The following is a 15851-nucleotide window of genomic DNA, read 5'->3' on the forward strand; positions in this document are numbered from 1 at the left end:
CAGGAGTACCAAGAGCCACCATGAGGAGACCAAGGCCTGCAGAAAGCCCTCTGATCTCAACACAAAGTGAGCTGGGACACAAAATCCTCCCAACTTAGAAATAAAGCAGAAACAACACATCAGCACAACCGAGGCTCACAAACAGGGCAGCCAAGTGTGAGTCAGACTGACCAAGCGAGGATGCAGCATTCTCCAGATGGCCCTGCCTGACCACAAATGCTCCACTGGCCTGCTGGATGGAACACAGCACCCAGACCTGCTGGGAGCCCATTGAGAGGACAGTGCTGCCTTGGGGGATGCCATCAGAGTGGAGGAGGATGGGCAAGTGTAATGGCAGCATCTCTTGCACCACACCTCTGTTGTGGTGTCTCATGTTTGATTCCAGCCCTGTGATGGACCAGAGACCTGGACAACATCATGGAGGTAGAGCTCAGAGCAGCGTGGTCCATCACACTGCAATTCTGAATGGAGATGCTCTACTCCAGAAAGTAGGAATGGGCTTGGTCAGCACACCCTGAGAAACACCTTCATCCGAATCGGAGCCCAGGTTAGACCTTCACGTCTCAAGCTACTCAATAACACGCACTCAAAAGGTGAGACACTCACATTGAACTGCTTTTGATGTCTCAAAATAAACCCAATACTGATTAATTCTCAGAGAGAAGACAATACCCTCAATGCAGAAGGTTCAGAGTGGACAACACACACATCTGAGATTTTCATGCTGCACAAATAAGCTGCAAAACACATCTCGGTTCTCCCAGTTGGAAGTGGTGTGTGTTTCTCCAGATTTCCATTTGCTGTCCTGCCAGCTCTTCTGGCCAAGTAGCCTATAATTCAAAGAGCACCATTGTCATTCTGTCCTGTTTCTGTAACATGCAATTTGAAATCGGGGCTGGGGGAGGGAGGAAGAGACTGGAGGAGGCTAAAACTCAAACCCAGATAGCTCGATCTGCTAACTTGATTTTAAAAGCTATCTTGTGGTACCAATTACAGCCCCTCAAACATCTGTTTGAGCAAAGGGTTCCCAGTTCAAACACATTTCTTCTGTCCTACAGATGTTCTTTGTCGCTGATCCGTTTCAGGCTGCTGTCCCACACTGCAGCAGAGGCCATCACATGCTGTGATAAGAGGGCAGCAACCCAAGTGAGCTGGTGTTACACCATGAAAGCAACACGGAGCACCTTTATCACCTCTCTAAACAGGCAAGAACAGACACATTGACTTAGGAAACGTGTCTTGAGTTCAGTAGCAGCTCTAATAAACACCCCTGCTACACTGCAGAGGAAGATTTCAGGTGCAAGAAGGAAAAATATCTTCCTACACCCACAGGCTCCATGTGCCAAGGACAAGGGATGTACCCATTGTCCCCAGCACTCCCACAGCAGCTCTCTGCCTACCTGACAGGGAGAATCACCCCTGATAGCACTGCATGAAGGCTGATTCCCTGGGGAAGGCACCTGCAGTTGGCTGCTCTTCAGCTGGGGAACTTGTTTCCACCAAGGGGCATGAAGAATTACAGCCTGTGCTTGGTGACCTTTAAGCTTTACTTACCTGTTGGCTCGACAATCACGTTACTGCACGTGCAACCCACACTTCCAGCCCTTTGAGAGTCCCTGTGGCATTTACAGCAGTTCTGGAGGAGAGCAGCCAAAACAACAGGCAGTATTACACCGAGATAAGCCCCAGCTGGTTTTTATGTGATCTTTCATAGTGCTCAAGAATTCCCTTAGCAGACCAGAAGATCAATGTGGCAACCACCACATATAAAGAACAAAAAGATAACCTTTACCCCCGAAGAAACCCCAGGGAGCAAAGTGAAGAGGATAGATAACCCAGTGCATCCAAAGCATGGCAGAACGGGAGGCCAAGCCAGGGTAGCCCACATCTAAACACCACCACCATGAAAAGCTTTAAATTGCTCCAGAAAGCAGGAAAAAAGGTGCTGGAAGGCACGATGACAATCAGTTTGAAGTGTTTTGTGCTACACCTGACACTGCGCTAAAGCACAGGCACACACACTGCTGAAGTATGTCTGGCTACCCATGTTTGCCTAAGCAGGCTGTCGATTTTCTTCCTGCCTTATAAACTGATCTTTGCAGGGCCAAAAATGGAAATAAACCTTAAAATCACTTTAATCTACCTCCTGTTCTGAACAAGACAGTTTTGTGCCTATTTACTCCAACCTCCAAGATACAGTGTAATTAACATAAGTACTAAGATAAGAGCAGTTGAAAAACTACGTGTAAGAAGGGCCATTTATCCACACACACACATCCCACCACGTATGATGGTACAAACAGATGAACCACCTGTAAAACAACAAGTACACCTAGTATGATATACTACAAGTATTCCCAGCCTGTTACCTGCAAGACCCTGAGGAATACACTGAACCTCACATTTCCAACATGGAAACAAGGGTAGTGATCCACATCACACAGGAAACTGCAAGAAACAACTCTGCCACTGACTGGCCACTGTATGATGAAAAACAGCAAGTAAATGCCAAGCTTTTACCCCAAGTCATTCGGGTGTTCAAGATTCCAGCATGAGCTAACAAACCATAAGGTTTTTATGGATTTAAAGCAAAAAGGGATTAAGAAAAGGCAACTTGAAGAGGTAACACCAGCACCAAGCCCAGTCCCTCGCTGTTGAGCCTCTGCTGATGACTATCTTCCTTATCAAGTGATCATCTGCCCAGCACTGCCAGTCTGCCCGGCTCCCAAGGGATGCAGTGCTTACTCCAGCTTGAATTTGCTGCCGCCTGCTAATCCCTGGTGGTGCTAATTACACCCATTATCAGCTTGTCCGACTGTGCCTGACACATGTCCAGTACCCAAACCTGCAGCACCATAGGATGTCAAGCCCCCGTCAGATCTGCATGGGAACAGGACGCTTCAAAGCGTGATGCTTTAATACAGCAGGTTTATACATTTATGTGAGATAAACAATGGATTTGCAAGGACTCCAGGACACAGTCTCTATGGCAACTATATGCAGAACTAAGGGGATGGAGGAGGAAGGGAGGGGAAGCTCCTACATTTCTAAATACCCCAACCGGAGAGATGTGAAGTCCATTTTCCAGGGACTGCCTACAGCAGGAACTGCAGGTGAAATGTTCTGCCTAGGTTCACACATGGATGCAAACAAGGTGTAGTTTTAAGCACACCATCCCCATCCAGTTGTATGAAATCCTGCTCCAGGTATATTTGATAAGGCTGCAGAAATGGTTGCCTTACTATTGAGCTAAGAAGAACTGTACATAGATTACATGTATGCTTGCACATACAGAGATTACACACAAAGATGTTCTGGCCAGTCAAGATTTGGATGGAGAGCCCCGGGGACATCACAACCCCTCCTGAAGGGCACACTTGGCCTTAGGCTTAGCTCAGCCATGCTCCAGCCCAGAGCTGCCAGCTCATCTCAGCACACTGACCACATCAGCCTGAACCTTAATGGCTTTAAATCAGGCCCCACCACTGCTTTAATTTCATTTCCAGCCATTTTTCAAATTCAATTATTAAAAGAGAAAACAAGAAAAATCTAATTAAGGATGGCTTGAGAGGCCCAGCTCAATGTCAGAGTCACTATAGCTGATCCAGCCTCAACCAGCTTCTCCCGCTGAGAGCCAGACCTCAAGAGTCATTATATGCTCGTAGCAAAAAGCATATGATACAAAAATCTGTTGTTTTCATCCACAAAATTTGGATCAAGACAAACCAAATAATGCTGATGCAGCACAGTGGTAATGCTGGAGAAATACTATTGACCTTTGTACAGTGCAGGTGGTTCTACCTTGGTATCTGACTCATTAACAAAGACAGATGAAGAGGAGACATGGCCAAAGAGCCTGTGTTCTACTCTAACCCAAGGAATCCTATTGATGGGCACCATGAGGACATCAGCAGGCTGGCAGCCTTTGAAAAAACAATGTTTTGTCCCCCATAGGAGGCAGCAGCAGATACCAGTGTCATCATTTCTGACAAGTTCGTGACCTAGAGAGCAGGATTTTAAGGCTTTTATGGTATTCCACCACAAAAGCCTCTTCCATTCCAGAGGCACTGTGACTTGTTACCAAGATATCTGCTGTAAAGAGATGACCTCTGTCTTACTATCATGAAGAATCACATGGGAGAGGTGTGAAGTAAAATCAGTTGTGCAACAGTCACCTACTTTATAGCTCCATCATTACGTCCACATCCAGCCATTAATTCTGATCAGACTTGTGTTCACTAAACAAACCCATACAAGCACATACGCAACTAATGGTTGTAATGCAACTAATGGTGTAGTCCATTAGGAACCTCTCCAGACAGTTTGCTCCTCTGAGGAGCATCAGTGCCAGACTCTGCATTGGAGAGGCCTACAGTGCAAATCCAGACCTGCTGGTGGGCTCCCTAAGACCTGTCACTACTACATGGAGAAGCTGAGTAATTCTGGTGTCACCCTGGTATTTTACATGCCTGACGCTATAATCTAAAATATCATCATCTAAAAGTCATGTGCTGAGCAATTATAACCTCAAAATGAAACAAATAATCCATTTTTAGTGGAGTTATTCACTTGAGGAAGAACAGAACAGAGCAATCTTATTAGCAAACGGAATGAAAGGGCCCAGTAACCGATCCCCAACTATAGCAATATGCTCAACACATCCGGAATAACCGAGTTTCCAGTCAGATTAATTGCAGAGTGAACCACCAGAACATAAGCAGACCAAAAAATATTAGGTACAGGAGACAGCAGGGAAAGAGCTAGAAGCGCAGACAGGCATTTCATTCTTGTTCATATGCCCTGTCAATGCTGAAACTGGGGCGCTTCAAATCCTCAGTGAGTTTGTGTCCCAACACATCCTTAGGGAAAGACTGAGATGATCACAAAAGCCTCATGTCAGACAAAAAACCAATCAAAACAAACAAACCCATCCTTTAAAAGTCAAGTGAAAATGTGCCTGTGTTTGCCTGAAAGGACATTCCTGGCCCTGGGAGTGGTGCACTGATGACCTCACCCAGCTGCAGACTCAGGCCAGGAAGTGTTTTGCTCATGTCTTCAAAATAGGAAGTTGGCATCCGAGCCATAGTCCTCAGCATCAGTAACCAAATTCAGACTAATAACACCAATTCTCTTATAATCAAAACGCAACGTGGGGCTTTAACGAGCCATTTTATGAAGCCACCATTAAAGCCCAATGTTGAACATGATGCAGGGAGTGGTTACTGAGGGCAGAGCTCTCAGCAGCCTTCGCTGCATCGCTCCGGAAAGCTGCTATTTTACCCTTCTGTGCATTCCTCCTCATTGCCATTACACTGAATCTCTGCCTTGCGCTTGGAGTGCATCCCAGAAGTGACAGATGCAATAAGCACGAAGATTTCACTTGAAAAAAGCCAATGATGTTTGAAAAGGCAGCTCACTAGAAGGCAGAGTCATGCCAACAGAGAGACACAAACGCTGATTAAAGCAATCTGTATGCAAGTGACCATTGAAAAATTACTGTTATGAAGTGCTCTATTAAAACAAACACGAAGTAAATGCTCCCTGACAGGCACCCCGGTGTGTCGGGTCTTCCTCCGGCTACTGAAAATACTCCAAACATATACACAAACCAAACACACATCGACTTTATCACAACAGTATTTGATCTTCTACCTTTGTGTACACCGTTTTAGCAAACGGGAGTATTAGGTGCAATAACACGTCTCGGGGAGTTCACAGCCATCTGGTTTCTCCCCCTCCTTGAGCAGAAAGGAGGATTCAATGCTTGGTATTCAAATGAGAATCAAATCTATCCTCTCCTGCCTCGCACACGAGGTACCCGCTGCTTTCTGTAACCATCACACATAGGAACACGCTTCTCACCGTGCCAGTTCACACCATTTTCCCACACTCACAGCAGGCACTGAGCTTCCCTCCTGCACATGCTTACAGAGGCGAGAGTCAGGGAATCAGGATACAGCCTGGCCTAAAATTAGACCCGAATCTGTACCAGCAAACTGAAAAACCAGCCACAACCTGGAATGTTCAACACATCCCGCTTCCATTTTGCCAGCATCCTTTGGTCTTGCCTGGACCACTCCACACCTGCATAAACAGATATGCTCAAACACACACGTACGTGGCTCGAGCTACAGCTAGCAAAACCCCCACAGCACTAACGCTATCACTAGGACAATAAAACTGCACCCATCAGTTTTACTTTTGTCTCAGACACTTTCTAGCCCTCTGGGGGCTTTTTTAGACCCGTCTCCTGTGCAGTCACTGCATCACATTGTACTACAGCTGAACGCTGCACATCAGATGCTTCTCCACGTACCGTGAGCGAGGAAGCGGCTCCTTTCACAGAGCTCAGACAAGCACAGACCTTTACATTCCGGCCTTTGACACATCGCTATTCAAACAACGTGGCTTTCTGCGGAGAAAAACAAAGCCTGGGAACACGTCAGAGAGCCCAGGACTCCGCACACATCCCCCGAGCAGACTCGGAGGAGCCACCGGTAACGGTGTGACACGCACCCGGTCAATGGGAGCCTAAAGACAAACCCCAAAGCTAAACCCTCCGGTCATCTTTTGTCCTCTGCAGCGCTACCCACGGTGCCAGCGGGCTCGCGGCGCTCCGGGGCCGCACGCACACGCCGGTGCCATCGAGCCGGGGCTGCGGCGCCATGGAAGGAACAAGAGAGGGGAAAAAGCCCAGCGAGACCCAAGCGGAACAAAGGCGGGCGCGGGGCTGCGGCGGGCATCAGGTGCCGGCGCGCAGGGGCGGCCCCGCCGCCGGGGAGCCGCGCCCCGGCCATGCCCCGCCGCCGACCCGCGCCCCCCGCCCGGATGCCGGCCCCGGGGCTCTCCGCTACCGCGCACGGAGGAGAGCGGGGGGGAAGGAGCCCCGGGCGGAGCGCGGAGCCCAACCGCGGCGAGGAGCGCGCTCCCTCCCGCAGGCCCGGGCGCTGACAGCGGCCGCCGCCTCAGAAAGGGCTCGGCGGGTGCAGCCGCGCAGGAAGCGCCCGCACTAACGCCCGCCCCAGCTCGGCTCGGTTCGGTTCAGTTCGGCCCGGCCCGGAGCCCTCCCACGGGCACCGCCGCCTCCCCGCTGCCCTCCCACCACCGCCGCCCGGGGCCCCCGCCGCGCCGCGCACCGCGATCCCGAGCCGCGTCCCCGTGTCCGCTCCTCAGCCCGGCGGAGCCGCCTCCGCCGCCTGCCGCCGCCGCCCGACTGAGCGCCGCGGGCCGGGGCGGGGCTGACCCAAAACCCCGCCTCCCGTTGGCTCCGCCTCCGGGTTGGCCACGCCTATCGGCTTCAGGAGGGGGCGGGGACGCTCTGTGACTGGCAGCTCATCCAGCCAATGGCCGCGCGGCGCTCGCCCATGCGTGGTTGCGCGCTCTCGCTCTTCCCCGTCTCCCGCCGTGGGGCTCGCAGCCGGTGTCCGTCCCCTCTCCGCGCCCGGTTCCCGTTATCCTGTTCCCGTTATCCGGTTCCCATTATCCGGTTCCCATTATCCGGTTCCCGTTATCCGGTTCCCCTGCCTCAGAGCCTCTTCCCTCCCAGCAGGGATGGTGCAGTCCCGCTGTGCGCACCCGGGTGATGGGGGCACTATGGCCGCGGAGGTGACACCTGCGAGCGGTGATGGAGGCACAGCCCCACCGTGAGCTGAGCGCCACAGAGCGCACGGGTCTGGCCCAGAAACCCTCGTCCTGGGCCGGTCGGTGCGGCTTGGCAGCGAGAGGGTGACAGGAGGGGAGAGGGCGAGCCCCTGCTAAACCCACGCCGCAATGGATGTCGTGGTTTAAGGTTTAACCCCCAGGACAGGAGCTTGAAACCAAAGATTCTCCCCCCATTGCAGCAGCCGCTGTTGGGGGATGCCGGATAATGTGGTTGTAAGGAGGGGGTTTGCCTCTGCTGCTCGATTGAAGAGGGTAACGGTTATTGATGCAGTAAGATGAGCACCTCTGCAATGGGTGCCTTGAGGCACGCAGGGCAGTGTCGCAGGGAGATGCCATTTGCAGGGCAATGGCACCCGCAGGGCAATGGCAGCGACAAGGCAATGGCCACCCGCAGGGCAACGGCAGTGGCAGGGCAATAGCAGAGATAAGGCAATGGCACTCGCAGGGCAATGGCAGTGGCAGGACAATGGCAATGGTACCCGCAGGGCAATGGCAAGGACAAGGCAATGGCAGCGGCAGGGCAACGGCAGTGGCAGGGCAATGGCAGTGGCAGTGGCATGGCAATGGCAGTGGCAGGGCAATGGCAAGGGCAGTGGCAGGGCAGTGGCAGGGCAATGGCAGGGCAATGGCAGTGGCAGGGCAATGGCAATGGCAGTGGCAGGGCAATGGCAATGGCAATGGCAGTGGCAGGGCAGTGGCAGGGCAATGGCAGAGCAATGGCAGGGCAATGGCAGTGGCAGGGCAATGGCAGTGGCAGGGCAGTGGCAGGGCAATGGCAATGGCAGTGGCAGGACAATAGCAGGGCAATGGCAAGGGCAGTGGCAGGGCAATGGCAGTGGCAGTGGCAGGGCAATGGCAGTGGCAGGGCAGTGGCAATGGCAGTGGCAGGGCAGTGGCAGGGCAATGGCAATGGCAGTGGCAGGGCAATGGCAGTAGCAGGGCAATGGCAAGGGCAGTGGCAGGGCAGTGGCAGTGGCAGGGCAATGGCAGGGCAATGGCAATGGCAGTGGCAGGGCAATGGCAAGGGCAGTGGCAGGGCAATGGCAATGGCAGTGGCAGGGCAATGGCAATGGCAATGGCAGTGGCAGGGCAATGGCAGTGGCAGTGGCAGTAGCAGGGCAATGGCAATGGCAGTGGCAGGGCAATGGCAGGGCAATGGCAGGGCAATGGCAGTGGCAGTGGCAGTAGCAGGGCAATGGCAATGGCAGTGGCAGGGCAATGGCAGGGCAATGGCAATGGCAGTGGCAGGGCAATGGCAGGGCAATGGCAGGGCAATGGCAATGGCAATGGCAGGGCAATGGCAGGGCAATGGCAGGGCAATGGCAATGGCAGTGGCAGGGCAATGGCAGGGCAATGGCAGGGCAATGGCAATGGCAGTGGCAGGGCAATGCCCCCCGCAGGCTGCGCGTTTCAGTTCCTCACGGCGCGGAGCGGTGCTCGCGCAGGGTTTACCATACATGGCCAAAACCAAACGCTGCTGCGGCTTCCTCATGCGTTTAGGCCAACGCTGGCGAGCTCGTTTGCAAGCGGTTGGGTGCTGGGGGGGGGAGTCTGGTTCTTCAGGGCAGCCACAAACCCCCCCCCCCCCCCTTACAGTGCTCAGGGCTGGGGGATACAGGGAGGTTGTGATGCGCTGAGCTGCAAACGCCTCCTCTTCCCCCAGGGCGTGTGAACTGCCCCCTGTTAAGTGAGAGGCGGGTGTGAAAGCCTCCTGGAGGTACCCTTGTCCTGGTCCCACATTCCAGCTGATGGGAACATCAGGCAGGCACCAATTAAACGAACCAATATCATCCAGCGCTGCTTAAACCTTGGCACGGCTTTAACCCCCGATTCAACAAGCAGGAAAGTCTCTTACGTGCTGAGCAACACCTTGATAAAGGAATATTCTACACCCAAAGATTAGAGCTGCAATCTGCATCCCTGCCCTGCACCGCCAATGACTGCGACATTAACACCTTCCTTCCACCAGCCAGGGATTTATTCCCCACCTGCCTCCTTCAAACCATCTCTTCCAGGCTAAGGAAGCAGAAAGGCAGCAGCAGAGGGGCTGCCTGGAGCAGGCAGCCTGCAGTGTAGTGGGTTTAGATTGTGATTCAGACTTTCCACGTAGGTACGTGGCTTGCTGAAGGTCACACAATGAGTCAGTGATAGAGCTGAGCTGATTGCCAGCCCCACAGCCCTTGATTTAGAGGAGCTCCTGTGCGTGTGGCTTCAAACTTCGTGAAAGGCTATTAATATGAGCATAGAAAATGGTACCTAAAATGTGTGGATGTGTAGCTCCTTCTAGCTCAAAGCAGCGGGTGGGCATGAAGTGATGTTTTAGCATGGACTGAAAAACAGCAGCGAAAGCAGCAGTATCGGTGCTACCCAACAGCTTGGAAAAGAAACCAGAGGAGGTTTCTGGCATCCCTTTAAACAGGGTGATGCACACAGGACACGAAGTGCAATTTGTCCTCAGAAATCTGCTTGAAGCCTAATTTGATAACAGCCACCCAAGCGGCTGGTCCCTGCTTCACATCATCACTGCAGGGATGACGCTCCTGCGGCACAGCTTGCTCCATATGGCACCGGAAGAGTCACCAAGGGTGGGCTCAGAAGGAAACGATACCTTCAGAGTATTCACTACTGCTTCCTTCAACATATGGATGGAAATGCCCCAAAGATCCCTCAGATCCCGACCTGGACCAATGAGTCATTAAGTCACAACAGCTCCTGACCTGGATCAATGAGCCATTTAGATCACAACAGCTCGCCATGCGAAAAGGCATGAGTTTCAGGCTGCAACCTTCAGCAACAGAAGGAATGGGCACGGTTTTCCACGCGCTCTTTGGCCCCACAGTGAGCACTGATCTTCCTCCCTTCCGCCGGATCAAACCCCACCAAACAGGACTCCAGTGGCAGCCGGCGGGAGGCAAGCTTAGCCACTTGTCAAAATACATCACAAACACTAACTCTGGTGAAGGAAAACACCCTGTTACCGAGCCCTTGCACCAACAAGAACCGCACAGCAAAGTCTGGCCTTCTCTTTGCTCAGCCCCTACACGCCTGCTTATGGTGCTTTGCGGAGAGCACTGATCCCGGAGCACGTTTGGCTGGTTTCAGCCATCCCACATATTTTCCCCTCGGCTCCATCGACGCACGACTGCTGCGAAGCATCCATCTCGCAGCCTTTATACGGAAACAGCACCGTGCCTGCAGGCTCCACCTCTGAAACTTATGTCAGCAGCTAAATTTAGCTGCCTTGCATCGCTTCCATCGCTGCAATGAAGCGCTCTGGTTTGCTCCCGCGATGATCTTGACGTACCTTGTGAGTAAAGCGCTCAATAGGGCCCCAAGCCTCCCTTGCCAGCATGGAGTTATTGGTTAGAAAGGGTAAAGAAGGCTGCAGGCACCTGAGGCATCTCTTCCTACGTGCAATGGCGATGGTTTCCCTGGCCTTCAGCTGAGATGATGCAATTTGGCTTGTGGTCCCTGAGCCGCCTTAGACAGACGGCAGAGCCACTCGCTCAGAACCAGTCAAGTCACTTGAGGGGTGAATTCACCTCCAACATTTCACTTCGCTTTAAATCCTCATTGCTAAATGTATTCTGAATGAAGGGAAAAGGCTTACGGAGGGTTTAGAGGGATCAGCAGTTTAAAGGCCTGTTCTTTTGCAGCTTAACTTCTAAGTCATGCCAAATATGCCAGATGTGACAGGTTGTGTTTTGGACATTGGGTTTGCAGACATCAAATTATGCCGCTTTTAAAGGACATTTATGCCCACTATAGATCTGTCCATTTCTTGAAGCCTTTTAACAGCCTGGAGTAGAGAAGGGGAAACCTTAGAGCAGCTCCGGTGCCTAAAGGGGCTACAAGGAACCTGGAGAGGGGCTTTGGGCAAGGGCCTGTAGGGACAGGCCAAGGGGAATGGCTTTAACCTGCCAGAGGGGAGGCTGAGCTGAGCTCTTAGACAGAAGCTGTTCCCTGTGAGGGTGCTGAGGCGCTGGCACAGGGTGCCCAGAGAAGCTGTGGCCCTGGCAGTGCTCAAGGCCAGGTTGGACACAGGGGCTTGGAGCAAGCTGCTCCAGTGGAAGGGGTCCCTGGATGAGCTTTAAGGTCCCTTCCGACCCACACCAGTCAAGTATGCTCATCATAGTGCTTCCTTATGGCTCTCATGATTTAGATGCACAAGGCCAGACCCTGCCGTGCTGAAGAGCTGCTCCCGGTGCAATCAGGGATGTGCTCTTACATTTCACTTTACATTGCTGCAATGCTGAGCTGATTGCAATGAAAAGAAAGGAAACTAACCCAAGCCATTCTCTGTGTGGAATAGCATTGGGGTTACCCTTTCTGCCTTGTTTCCTTCACGTCCATCGGGCACCCATGGACCAGCAAGGGCAGCTGACAAGCCTGGGGTTTAAGGGACATTTCAGTGATGAAACACCAAGACAAAGCTGTACCAACAGCAACCACCTAAGACTGTGGTGAATCAGGTCTGTTGCTTAGGCAGGATTGCACGGGCTGCCCTGGGCTGCTCTGTTCCCAGCTCCAGCACAGTGCTCCTATGGAGAGGGAGGGAGAACAAAACCCGTTTGCTTTGGCCTCATTCAGCCCTTGGCCAGAAAGGGGAGCTGTAGAATTATGGAATGAAGATAAGGGGAGCAGTATGTTCCATCAGGTTTTAACACAAGAGCCAGGAAGGGAGAAGTGTGTGAGGGTGCATCAGCATGTGGGAAGGGGGAATGTGAATTAAAGCAGCAGGTTAGGACTCAGCATCCCATGGTTTTAGCCCCGGCTCTGCCCATCCTTTCTGCGTGGCATAGAACAAATCCCTGTGCTACTTCCAGACCTGGTAAATGGGGATCAGAACAACAGCCCCCACCCCAAAGGGTGACGGGAATGTGCTGCAGTGGGCAAGCACTGAGGATGACACAGTCTGTGCGCTGCTTGGAATGGGTGGAGGATGCTGGGGTTTGGTAGATAACAATAAGTGAACATTAGGTCATGGTGAGTATCAATAATTGATGCCATTGTTATTAATGATTTACAACAGAGCTCATAAAGCACATTTATTACTGCATGCACACACTCCTGTGCGGGTTACATGCAGTAATAGATGTCACACACATCCCTTCCCACCCTGCTCTAGGAAAGGCACAGAAATACACAGCAAAAGGAAACGGATTCCCTCATGTCTTTTTCTTCCCCATCACCACACAGGACCATGAAATACAAATCCATTTCCTTGCAGCGAAGGGGAGGTGGTCCCAATGCATCATTAAAATGCTGAGACCCCAAATAAACCCCAAGCAATTCATCGCAACAGATGGGGTTTTCTTTGTTGCTGTCTCCACTACACCCACTGATTAAGGGGGAAGAGAGAGACCAGGAAGCAAACACGAGAAGGTAAAGAGTGAAGAGAGCAAGCTGGATTTTATTTCCACCACGAGCATCCTGGACGGACGCTTCCTATCGCTCTGCATAGCAGAAACACCCACCCAGGCCCCACACAGCGAGTGGGAGCTTTGAGCAGCAGCGTGAGGCTTGGCGCTGTGATTCCTGTGGCGCTCCACGTTACACTTAGCCCATTATCCTAGTCTCGTCCTCATTATTCAACCCGTTTTGAATCCTTTTGCCATCTCGTTCTGTTTCTCTCCCTGAGCAAGCTGGACCAAAGGTGCTGGAAAAATCAGAGGTATAAGAAAGGAATCACATAATGGTAAATGACCGCGAGGTGTTAGTGTTCAGTTAGGCAGGACGAGGATTGGGAAGGTGTGGTTAGGAACAGGTTGAAAGGAGCAGGCTATGCCACAGATGGGGAGCTATTCCTGCTCCTTACAGCAACGTCCTCACAGTTCAGTATTGAAATAGATTGTCTTGACCCTCCCTGCCTGTTTCTGCTGAAGGCCAAGGAGGTGAACATCTGTCAGGAGTGATTTAACTATAACTGGGGACTGCCTTAGTGCCTTCTCCTCTTGTCTAAGATCACCCCCTGCATCCCCCCGCTCCTCCCGGCCAGGATGCTGATGAGGACATCCCTGCCTGATGCCCCTGATGAAGCCACTCCACATCAGCTGCACCACTCGAGGAGGAGCACGGAGCCTGCCTGCATGCAGACACCCTGACAGCACCCGTGCAAGCTTCCCATCCCTCCCCTGAGTCCGCCCGGTGGCACAGCCTGCCCTGACACCATGCACAGCCCTATCTCCGCATCCCCGGAACGGCAACGCGCCTTCAGGTGCTTCCCGAGCGGATGGGGCCTGCTTTGCACCGCTGGGGGGCTTTTTGTTACCACACAAACGCTGTGGCAATGTTCATTTTCTGACCCGGTTTCGTGCCTGCTGTGAATGAGAGCACTCGAGAGCACCACGGACCGAGCCCCGGGGGCGGATCGCACCCAGCGCGGAACTGAACACGCTATCGAGCCCCAAACCAGCACCGGTTTCCTGTGCCTTAAAACATCTATTTTCCCTTATAAGGCAAACCCCAGCTGCAGATTGTCAATGAGCGGAAGGTGAGCATTCACCAGCGTGGGGCTGAGCTGTGCCGGCGATGCCAAACTCCGACCGACCGCTTCCCATCGCTCCCTGTTGCTGCAGAGCCCCTGCCTGACCAGGGGACGTCAGCAAGGGTCGGGCAGTGAAAGGGCTTCCGAGCTGGTGGCGTTCTCCTGGAAGGTTTGCTCAGCTCAGTCACGGTGCAGGGGAAGGAGAACATCAAGGGCATGATGCCTCCTGCTCGTGTTATCGAGCTGAAAGCACGTCTATTGGCCCGCCCAATGCCTGGAGAGGCACACAGCATGACAGAAAGCATCATAAGGGCACTTTGGCACTGCACCTATTGATGCCAAGCAGCGTAGGTGTTATGAATAGCGAACTGATAGGTACAGGAGAGGCTTAAAAAGCAAATCTTTCTCCTAACACAGTGCCCCTGCACAAACCACTTCCACCGAGCAGAAGTAAAGTGGATTAACTCCCGATTCTCCTCCGGCCTCATCCCAATCACAGGTTGCTGAACGTGCACATCCCATCGGTTGCACAAGGCACCTCTGCTCTGAGAACCCTCCAACCACCGTGCACCCCTTGCCCGCAGCCCTGCCCCGGGTCCCCATTGAGAGCCGAGCCCTCACCCCTCACCTTTCCTGGCCACGCCGGGCACCGGCGCCTTCCCCTTGGGCTTCTCGAAGGCCTTCTTGGCATCAGCAACTTTGAGCACGTTCTCATCCTCCTCCTCCTGCCTCCTCCTGCCCCCCGCTGCCCCCTGCCCCCGGGCAGGCTCCGGCACCACGGCAGCACCGCGGGGCTCCAGCAGCGCCTCCGTCATGGCCAGGGCCCTGCTCATGCTCAGGGCCAGGCTGTCCCTGCTGTGCGACCGGACAGGAGGGGCCGGGGGGGTCTTCCTGGGGCTGCGAGCATCGGGGACCGCGGCATCAGCTTCCCCTGCGAGCTGCTCCAGGAGCTGGGGGCTGCTCTGCCTCGAGAGCCTCGCGCTGTCGACAGCGGCCGGAGCGCAGTCCGCAGGAGCGGGGAGCATCCCCTGCAGGCCCCTGTCTCCGTGCTTCCAGGCCGGATCATCCTCCCCGTTCTGGAACGGGTCGGGAGCACCGTCAGGATGGAGGGCGAAGCTCATCGCCTGCCTGAAGCTTTCAGCCGCTTTGCCGCTCTCTCTGGGGACGTAAGGAGGAGACGCGGTTGCCTCCTGCTTGCTCTGCAGGATGTAATCCATGAGCAGGGCGTTCCGCTCGAAGCTGTCTGACCTGATGGGGACACTCGGCTTGTGCCCCCCCGAGGGACAGTTCAGGGCCGCTTGGTTCACTTGCCTGCTCTCTGCGCTGCTCTCCGAGTCCGAGCGGCTCCTTTCCCTCCTCAGGGCAGCTTGGGAAGCGTGGAGCCTGCTTAGGCTCGGGCTCGCCACGTTCCCATCCCCTGGGTACCCCTCCTGCATCACGGCCCCCCAGTGCTCCATCGCTTCCCATTCCTCCTCAGGTTCTGCTTCTGCCTCCTCCATGAGGCGCCGGTATTCGCTCTCCTCCAGCCTGTACACCACCGGCTTCACCGTCCTGCCCATGTGCCTGTGCCCGACCTCCAGCTCGTAAACCTTCGGGGGGGCTTCTCCTCGCTCTCCTGACACGGGGTTATCCAAGCGCAGCTCCCACTGCTCTCTCCTGCTCATCCTGGCTTGCGCCTCGCTCCGGGGGTCGGGAAGGTGCC

At 53.7% G+C, this 15851-nt stretch overlaps 1 protein-coding gene and 1 long non-coding RNA gene across 2 annotated transcripts in view; both read right to left on the bottom strand.

Moving 5' to 3' along the window:
- Positions 1–7291, bottom strand: part of CORO1C (coronin 1C) — a 41367-nt gene extending 34076 nt beyond the window's left edge. Inside the window, exon 1 of the mRNA XM_061466411.1 lies at positions 7137–7291. The gene's annotated coding sequence lies outside the window, so the exon portion shown is untranslated. The remainder of the gene's footprint in view (positions 1–7136) is intronic.
- Positions 7292–13048: 5757 nt separating this feature from the next.
- On the bottom strand, positions 13049–14891 carry LOC133276001 (uncharacterized). Its single transcript, XR_009745755.1, has 2 exons — positions 14778–14891; positions 13049–13321 (listed from the first exon to the last, which is right to left on the bottom strand). It is a non-coding gene; the product is annotated as an uncharacterized LOC133276001 (long non-coding RNA).
- Positions 14892–15851: the final 960 nt, after the last annotated feature.

The sequence above is a fragment of the Pezoporus flaviventris genome, unplaced genomic scaffold (assembly GCF_033815535.1).
Source record: "Pezoporus flaviventris isolate CSIRO_AGI_PZ_B2104156 unplaced genomic scaffold, CSIRO_AGI_Pfla_v1 ptg000041l, whole genome shotgun sequence".
Lineage (NCBI taxonomy): Eukaryota > Metazoa > Chordata > Aves > Psittaciformes > Psittacidae > Pezoporus > Pezoporus flaviventris.